At 43.5% G+C, this 9,964-nt stretch overlaps 1 long non-coding RNA gene across 1 annotated transcript in view; it reads left to right on the forward strand.

Annotated features, from left to right (window-relative positions):
* LOC119375558 (uncharacterized) overlaps window positions 1-9,582 on the forward strand; it is a 166,941-nt gene extending 157,359 nt beyond the window's left edge. Inside the window, exon 3 of the long non-coding RNA XR_005180385.2 lies at window positions 9,363-9,582. This is a non-coding gene — a long non-coding RNA (uncharacterized LOC119375558). The remainder of the gene's footprint in view (window positions 1-9,362) is intronic.
* The last annotated feature ends 382 nt before the right edge of the window (window positions 9,583-9,964 follow it).

A 9,964-nucleotide genomic window follows, 5' to 3' on the forward strand; every position in this document is an offset into this window, starting at 1 on the left:
ACCTGCTCCTTCATTACAGAGACAATTTAGCTGTTACCCCATGGCTCAAAGCAATTGTGGGTGTTAAGATTCCCGCTCAGTAATTCTACATATCAGACAACCTATTAATTATTTATTTCTTTGCTCTAGAGAAAACACTTCCCTCTTGTGATTTCGCCGTCTTCGTCGGAACTGCTTCCTTTCTCCTCAACAGAAAAATCTGGGACCGGCAGGCCAAATTTCTGTGATTTTTTTTCTTTTTTAGATTCACATCGCCAACGCCTACGGGATACACCAAAGCAAAAAAAAAAAAAAGCTTTAAAAAAATCCCCCATTTCGCTAAATTTGGACCTTCCTCCACAATCCAAAGCCGCAGCCCACAATCGCCTGCGGCTTGTTTGTGTTTATTTCGGCCGTTTTTGGAGAGGCACGATTGTTGGGGTTGGTTGTTGAGCCAAGGCAGGAAGGAGGGTACAGAACCCTGCTATTCGAAGTCAGAGGAGTCTGTTTGTTGCTCCCACCAGTGTTGTATTTCTTTTTGTTTTGTTTTTTGCTCGAGGGAATGCCCCTCCGTTATAGCCTCCGTCCCTTTTACCCCTACTTTGCTTACGTCGTCAATTTCTTTCTTTTTTTTCGACGTTGCGCTGCCTTACAGCATTAGAGGAACGAGTGAGTTTTTCGCCACGAAACGGCGGAGGGTCGTCTAAAGCATTCAAGGGTTTAGCCTAACCGGCTTTTTCTTTTCTTTTTTTTAATACGTCCTTTTGTATTTCGATCGCTTCAGTTGGTTCACTTGGCGCTGTTGGGAACGTCCCTCCTTCTCCGCGCGAAATATCTGACATATGATGCAGAGATTACGCCCGAAAACAACAACTACAACAACAACTTGGTTGCTTGGCGTAGTTCTGAATGCCCGTTTTCGGCCCGAGATATCTGACATATGATGCATCGATTACGCCTGAAAAAGAATAACAACAACAGCGACGACAACAACAACAACAACAACAAGAACAGCAACAACAACAACAAGAGAGTTTGGGGGTGAAGTCGTTTACGCTCCTTTGTTTCCACTTCCCTTTGCGGCTTTCAAAATCGACCGCGACCGCTTCATCACTCTCCTTTTGTTCACTGCAAGCTTTGAAATACGTGAAAGAAACAAATACCATAAAGAACACACGCAGTGAAAACTGAAACTTGTTGTTTTCGATGAACAAGTCCATTCTATTGGCGACCGCTGGGTTGCCTGTCGTCTGCTTCGAGAGGCCACGTCGACTTGTCGTCTGCTACGCACTTGATGGATATTTATGACCGTCCAACAGCGGCCGAAGGCTATTTGCTCCATGGCGGTTTGAAAGTTTAAAAAGAACGTCGTATATTAAAAAAAAAAGAAAACCGAAAGTGGGAAGCCGAGTTAGTTTTTGGAAGGCTGTCTCCGTGGGAGCGTGTGCGTTGGTCTTTCTTGGAGCGATCTTGCGTTTAAAGATGGGGGAAAAACATAAAATGGAGTAATGTGAGATGAAGCGAAACGAGCCCGAAAGGGAAATCGGAGGTACAGACAGCAGACGACGTCGGGTAGGAAACGAAGCAGACGACCAATGTCCCCTCGCAAGATGGCGGCCTGCGTGTCTCATAGGGTTGTTTCCCTACGTCTTTACTTTTCAGCCTGTCTGGGAAGCGTACCCCCCTCCCTTGCTACATGTCCCGGAAACGACAAGAACATATATTTCTCTCTATTCGCACAGACGACGTATGCGGTCCGGCGAAATTGAGCTGTCCGCTTCGGTTAGGAGTGTCATCAGTTTTCTTCCGCGAGCCTTTCGCTATCTCTTGATGTTATATGTATATTTCTATTTTATCTCTGAGTTTTCCGCGGCCAACGCGGGAAAAACTCATTTTCTTTCGACGTGAAACTCTTTCGTATCGGAATTCCCCTGTCCGGTGGCGGATGTTACTCGGCTGCGTCCTTAAGTCGTCAGTGTGGGCAAAAACCCCGACGACGGGTCGGATATTAAAGTCCAGTTTCTTTCTTCCTTTCCTCTTTCTTTTTTTCCCCAGTAGTAGACGGTTGTTTTAAATACAGAATATTTTGCTTGGCTCTCCGAGACGTAACCGTTAGCGCTTGCTGTACTGAGACGACAGGAGTCAGGTTTAATCAAGCGCTATCTATCTATCTATCTATCTATCTATCTATCTATCTATCTATCTATCTATCTATCTATCTATCTATCTATCTATCTATCTATCTATCTATCTATCTATCTATCTATCTATCTATCTATCTATCTATCTATCTATCTATCTATCTATCTATCTATCTATCTATCTATCTATCTATCTATCTATCTATCTATCTATCTATCTATCTATCTATCTATCTATCTATCTATCTATCTATCTATCTATCTAAACAGCGTTCTACATCGAAGCATCATGTAAACATTTTAACGAGATTTGTTATAGGAGGATGACTGCGTGAATTTAGACAACATACTGCTATTTTTTTTTTACTACGTAGACCAAGATATAACGTCCTTCTCAGAGCGAAACGGTTTTCGAAGATTTCATAGATGACAATGAAGATGCTATAACAACACTTTTTTACGCTAAGGGAGCTACAACAGCACTTTTAGCCTAAGAGAGAGATTATTTCTCCCATTTCCGAAAAAAAAAACAGTCCGAAATTTAAATCCCAATGAAAATATAGGTGTGTGCACTGGCGCGCACATCAGGCTGCTAAACGTTAAAGTGCCAGCAAAACCGAAAAGAAAAGAATATACCCTGAAAAAAAAAGCATAAATAATAAAAAATAAACGCCACTTCCGCGGCACGTATTTATCACAGCAAGTGAGATCGCGTACCGAAAATGAATTACCACGCCACCTACGCATAGAGCAGAACGGAAATAGGAAAATAAGTCTGGAAAGCAACGACAAAAACAAAGCAATACAAACAGAGACATCGATAAAAGCAAGAAACGGTCTACATAAACCAGAAAAGAAAAGAACGTCCCACACGACAAAAGTCCCTGCGCGAGACCAATTAAACGTCCATGAAGCGTGTTTGCGCACCTTGGATTGAATTACGTTTAACGAGGGCTCGATTGTGCGCTTATGCACCGATGAAGTGGTTTGTAAATGGAAGGTGTGTGTGTTTGTGTGTGCGTGTGTGTGTGTGTACGTGTGTGCGTGTGTCTGCCGTATGAAAAGAGAGTTAAGTGTGTGCTTGCTAGGTACAAAAACAATTAACTCATCAGGTCCCTTAAATGACCGGTCGCGAGGTGCAGGGCCTCATCTCACCTCCCCACCCCCCGCGTCAACCCCGTGAACACTCAAGCCTCATTAAAGGCGACTCAAGCTCGCTGGTTCTGCACCCAAAAGCAGTTTACACAGCGCCCACTCATCTGCATACTTCTCTCTATGTGGATGTTTCTAATGTGTTACAATGAGAAAGGACGAAGGGGGGAAACAAATGGAGCCATTTCCCTAATGGAAAAATGGCTTCGCTTGGGCGTTCAGATACCTGACCCACTACTTTTCTTTCTTTCTTTCTTTCTTTCTTTCTTTCTTTCTTTCTTTCTTTCTTTCTTTCTTTCTTTCTTTCTTTCTTTCTTTCTTTCTTTCTTTCTTTCTTTCTTTCTTTCTTTCTTTCTTTCTTTCTATCGCATTGCGTAATGCTCCCTCCTAACTGTTTCCTTCATCCATGCCGGGAATTAAACCTAAACCCACGTTCTTAGCAGCTCGACATTTCAGTTCCTACAGGCGAGAACGACGATCATGCATTCACACCCAGGAAACAATGAAATTCGGCAAAGTAAAATGACAAGTGGCCTCGACAAAAGATCAGATTGCCGTATCAGAAACGGCTGATCGCCGACAAGCGTGCGATCGAGAGAGCACTAATTATTAGAAAACGGCGCATCTTCGAGAACCTCATTTGCGTACACCCGTATTTCTATGCAGTCGCCGGCGCCGGATTTTCTGCGAACTATATATGTATATTTTTTACAGCTTTTATCGCAATTGCGATTATATGCACGCTCTCGGCGGATTATTGCCGTTGACGTCACCGTCATGTTCCGAATATATATATATATATATATATATATATATATATATATATATATATATATATATATATATATATTCGTGACATGACGGTGACGTCAACGGCAAAAATCCGCCGAGAGTGTCCATTTAATTGCAGTGGCAATAAAAGCTTCGCTTAAAAGGAGTTTGAGTTTGCACGAAGCCTACCGGTTGTTTATAACGGGCGTTATTTTGGACACCGCCGCCATATGGTCAAATTCGCCATTTTGCCAACTCTCATTGCACAAGAATTAGAATTAGACAACGATATCCAACACTTAATCACCGTCACCTAACAGAAACCAATAGTTAGCCAACTTTGATATCAAGCCGATATTCAATCAACATTAGCTCACTCGACAGTGCTCACTGTAATAACATTAACCAACGAATGGCCTACATTAGCTATCACTAGCCGACACTTTAGCCTCTATATATATATTATATAATATATATATATATATATAATATATATATATATATATATATATATATATATATTATATATATAATATATAATATATATATATATATATATATATAGTATTCGGGACATGACGGTGACGTCAACGCAAAAATCCGCCGAGAGTGTCCATTTAATTGCAGTGGCAATAAAAGCTTCGCTTAAAAGGAGTTTGAGTTTGCACGAAGCCTACCGGTTGTTTATGAAGGCTAGCGTTGTCCTATGGTTAGTGTCTTGCGAAGTTAGCCAACGATAGGCTAAAGTGTCGGCTAGTGATAGCTAATGTAGGCCACTCGTTGGTTAATGTTATTACAATGAGCACTGTCGAGTGAGCTAATGTTGATTGAATATCGGCTTGATATCAGAGTTGGCTAACTATTGGTTTCTGTTAGGTGACATTGATTAAGTGTTGCATATCGTTGTCTAATTCTAATTCTTGTGCAATGAGAGTTGGCAAAATGGCGAATTTGACCATATGGCGGCGGTGTCCAAAATAACGCCCGTGGGTAATGTAAGCCGAAATTGCCTAATTGTGGCTAGCGTTGCCTACTGACGGCTGATGCCGGCTAACGGTTGGTTAGTGCTGCCTAGTGAATAATAATGTTGGCTGACTTTTGCCTAGTGTCAGCTGTAAGTATGCGTAGTGTCTGCTAGTCCCTAGTGTCTGCTATCAACTAAAGGTAAGTAAACGTAATGCTTACGCATTTATCTCCCGTGTGCCGCTAAATAAACGCTGAATATATTTTTATTCGGAGCTTTGAAGGTTATTTAGGCTATGTTTGTCCTTGTCTGTTATTCTTCATTTCGATAAACTGCACTTTACTTTTTTTATTGTTAGGGATAACTATTGGGGTCTGCGTTTCTTTAATTATATGAAGTTTATATGGAGTGTACTTCGAAAAAAAATTACGATTGTCTACACTCATAATGTCCTACTTCAAAAAAGCACCGAAGGCTCGTTTTAAGGCTAATAGTTTGATAGTATTTTTTTTTGCTCACTCACATCATTGAATTTTCGTTTTCTGTAACAACCCACTCCCCTTTCTGATGAAATTTGGCCCTGAGGGTAATATGAATATATCTACATTGATCAACATCTACGTTAATACGCATCTACATCGTATTGATATACATTGATCAAAAGACGACGACATATGCAGAATTCTGCGTAAACGGAATGGTTTTAATATGCTGACCTCTAGTACGATCCTGCTCAAATATGACCTTATTTTTATCCATGTCACAACAAAAACAATCAAACGAATAAACTTTAAATAACTTCATCCTGGAGAGCGGATTAACAGTTCGCAAACTCCAACACATTCAGGAGTTTTTCTTGAAACGTCTTCAAATCATGTCCTCATTTTCAAATACCAGAAAAATTTCGGGGATTAGGGAGTAAATACGTAGTAAGGAAATCAACGCATTGTTAGCGTCCGGTAAACTTCGAACCTCGTAATATTGACTTCGTTTATATATTATTCCCACGGCTCTCATTTCGTAGCTACCGACGTTTCGACAAAAAAGAACGATAAACAGCAGGAACAATGACCAGTCAACCGTAGCAGACGACGTAAAAGCCAGTGGCCAAGACGGGCCATCGGTCGTCCTGCTGCGTTAAAACGCCGTCTGGAAGAAAGCAAGTGAAACAGAAGACACAGAAAGAACAGCAGACGACGTTATAAAAAGATATGAATAGAAAATAAATGCACGCCGTTTTAAAGTCGTCAGCGCTTAATCTTTGACTCGCCACACCATGCGCCAGGGGTCTGCCATATTCATGTTTCTCGTGTTTCCGCTTTGCCTTACAAACCTACACCGTTATACGGCCCCTCCCCTCAGTTCCCTGTATTTTAAACGATGCTCGCTTCAACGACCACGCTCCATACATCAAGACTCAAAAACGCGTGTCCAGAACGCGAGGGGGCGCCTCTATACGATCTATACCCGCTCAAAAAAATGGAGGATAAAATGTAAAGGACTTTGCAAAGTGGCTGCTACACATATACATACCCCGGGATGATTCCGAAGAAAACACGAGGATATATATCGAGGCCGGCCTCTACCAGCTCTCTGGAGAGAAACAGAGCCGTGGAGTGCAACACGATGCTTGGCTTGGCTTGGCTTGGCGGGCGGTCGGTCGGTAGGTCGGCTGCTAGAGCGATTTTCCTCAAAAATCGCCCCCTTGGGCCGGGGATTTGATGGCCACTACTAGCGTTGACGCTGTGTGAGAGCTTCTTTTGAGCGAAAACTGTTCCACAGCCCCCCTCCATTTTCGGACGTTATTCTCCTCCCCATCTTCTTCTTGTTCTTAATGCACCGCTTTTGGTGGATCGCGTGTATCTTAAAAACGCGTGGTGCGAGCCAGTACCCCCCCTCCTCCTGTTCTTGGACGACATTGTTTTACACCGCCGATATGTACTTAGGAGTTCATGACGTTATGGGGGTCTGCTGCAGCGCGTATTGGGAGGGCTTTTCAGCGAGTGCTTAGGCATGGCTTTTCTTTTACTTTTTTTGTGTGTTTGCTTTTTTTGGAAGGCCGCACAGGGATTTCGTTGCTGTTCACCATGGGTTTCCTTTCTTTCTTTCTTTCTTTCTTTCTTTCTTTCTTTCTTTCTTTCTTTCTTTCTTTCTTTCTTTCTTTCTTTCTTTCTTTCTTTCTTTCTTTCTTTCTTTCTTTCTTTCTTTCTTTCTTTCTTTCTTTCAAGCTCCGTACTACAGGCTCTGCTAGAAGCTGTGGCGGGATATCTAAAGGCCCCTGGTTCGATTCCGGGTTTCGGCACCAAAAAATACGATGTGCGTAACCCTTTATTGGCGCTCAGCGCAATGGCGATCAAACATGGCGTCCATAGAACAGCCCCAACATGTCGAATCCCTTTCTCTTCTACTCTTCTTCTTCGCCTTCCTGTCCTCGCCGTGGAGAATGTTTAACAGCGGTAGAACTGTTTCTCATCTTTCCGATAGTAACATGCAGAATCTTGGTTTGAGTTGCTCGGTAATGAGTGATATTTGCAACACTCTACGTTTACTATGATTATTACGCGCATTTGATTGGGCATTACGGTGATGCGTGTTCGCTTTAATCACGTGTCTCAGACTGCGCTTAAAAAGCATTTTCTTCGTGTAGAATAAATAACTTGTAAGTTAGCACCCGTCCCATTCGTTGCGTTCCTTTCTGCGTGTTTAGTTTGAGTCAAGGAGGTTTACAAACGGAGGTGGTATTCCGGACATTGTCGACTTAGGCCATGTTGACAAATTCCGCCATTGGTCAATCCTGATTGGCCCAGAGGGTTGCTACGGACTCGCTGATTGGCTTATAATGGCGCATTTATAAAATTTGAGAATGTGGCGGAATTTGACAGTGTCCAGGATAGCACACATGGTGTGAGCCCGAATTTTTTTTTTTTCTAACTTGTATAGTAATGACACGGATCCCTAAAATTGCCGTGTTCTTGAAGGTTCCACGACTGACACGCAGCGTTATAATGGCAGTCATGTGCGACCCCGGAGTCGCGTGACGGGAGTTTGAGATGACGTCAAGAGGGGAGAGGGGAGACTGAAGTCACGTAATTCAAGATTGAGAGGTTGCGGCGCAACTCTGAGGCATTTCTCCTGTCATCGTCATCATTATCACCATCCTGACTACGCCCACTGCAGGGCTATTGCCTCTCTCATGTTTCGCCAATGAACCAGGTCCTGTGCTTGCTGCGGCCACGCATCACCGCAGACTTCTTAATCTCATATGCCCACCTAACTTGCTGTCTCCCGCTAGCGCGCTTGCGTTCTCTTGTAATCCAGTCAGTTACTCTTAATGACCAGCGGTTACCTTGCCTACACACTACATGCCCTGTCCATGTCCATTTCTTCTTCTTGATTTCGACTAAGATGTCCTTAACACTCGTTTGCTCCCTGACCCACCCTGCTCTCTTTTGTCCCTTTAGGTTAAACCTATCACCTTCCTTTCAACGGCTCACTGCGTCGAACGTCAATTTAAGTTGAACCGTATTCGTAAGCTTCCAGGTATCTGCTCCGTGCGTAAGTACCGGTAAGATGCAGCTGTTGTATACCATTCTCTTGATGAATAGTGGTAAACTGCCATTCATGATTTTAAATGCCCGCCAAACGTGCTCTACCCCCGTGCTTACCACGAAATCTTCACTTCATCTCTCTTTTTGCGTGACAATGTAATACGCTTCACTGTCTTTCAAGAAGCTTTACGTATAGTTAGACACAAACCGCTTCACAACAGTGACGTGAAACAGCCGCATATGAACAAGCAGCAGAGCGAACGATGTCAAGTACCATTCCCCACAAATAGGCCTGACAAAATCCTCTCAATTCGCTTCTGAACCGCGTTACAACCGCTTTTCCGAGCCTGCTACCGCGACGACTTGTTTATTACCCTAAAGCACACTCGAGTCATTAGACGCTACTCAAAAAGCCCTTCTTGAACTACCACTTAAAACGCACTTTTGCGGGTGGGACACAGATCGTTTAAGATCGCACGGTGAATGAAAAAAAAAGAACAGAAAGAGATAAAGGAACAAAGACCTGAGTTCATTTTCTCGCGACTTCTGTAGCGCGTTTTAAAGGCCGGTTAAAAAAAAACGGGCATTTCCATGCCTCCTCTGTCGTGACAGCTGGCGAAGCTTTTGATGCAACGAGCAGTCTATAATCGCCTCTATTCTTTCCCTTCAATTAGATCGCGAGCTGCTGCGTTGTCCCGGGTATTTCTCCAGAAAATACCGCAGGTATAACACGACCATTGTTACTACAATATTATCTCGATGTTCTTACAGACTATTCCGTTAATTTTTTGTCCTTTTTTTCTTCAGGAGCCATCGAACAGAAGCGGCAATCTTCGCGACAAAAGGTACGCCACCCGTGCAACGGGAAATGAATCCGTCCGGAAAAAAACTTTAAGACACCGTTCTTTAAAAACGTGTCTCCAACGATCTATACTTCGCAAGCTTTCGCCGCCTGCGATCCAAGCCCCATTTGATTCCCATAAATATAAAATACACGGGGCCAACGCCTCGGTTCGCGTTCTCTTAAAATGGAGTTCAACAATTCCTTTTTCATTTCTTCTTCTGACACGCTATTTTGAGGAACCATAGGTGGCGTGTGTTCGCAGCGTGCGACTCATTGTCTGGTACGTTGCTGTCTTAATTTATGCGGAGCCGTCCCCCCCCCCCCCCTTCTCCTGTTACCAACCAATTGATCATCGGAGGCGTGAACCACACCTGCGTTTTGCACCGTTCCCCTAATGTACTTCTTACGCAGTTCCGCAGCCGCGGTCTAGCGAGAGAGCGTGTTTTGAAACGAGAGAATCCAGACGCGAGCCGTAGCCGGAGTCGAAGCCTGTGCCGGACGAAGAGTCGTTAGGGGAGCGAGCTATACCGTGAAGCAACATCGCGCGGTCGCTTGGATCGACGGC

This window comes from Rhipicephalus sanguineus, chromosome 11 (genome assembly GCF_013339695.2).
Source record: "Rhipicephalus sanguineus isolate Rsan-2018 chromosome 11, BIME_Rsan_1.4, whole genome shotgun sequence".
In the NCBI taxonomy this organism is placed as follows: domain Eukaryota; kingdom Metazoa; phylum Arthropoda; class Arachnida; order Ixodida; family Ixodidae; genus Rhipicephalus; species Rhipicephalus sanguineus.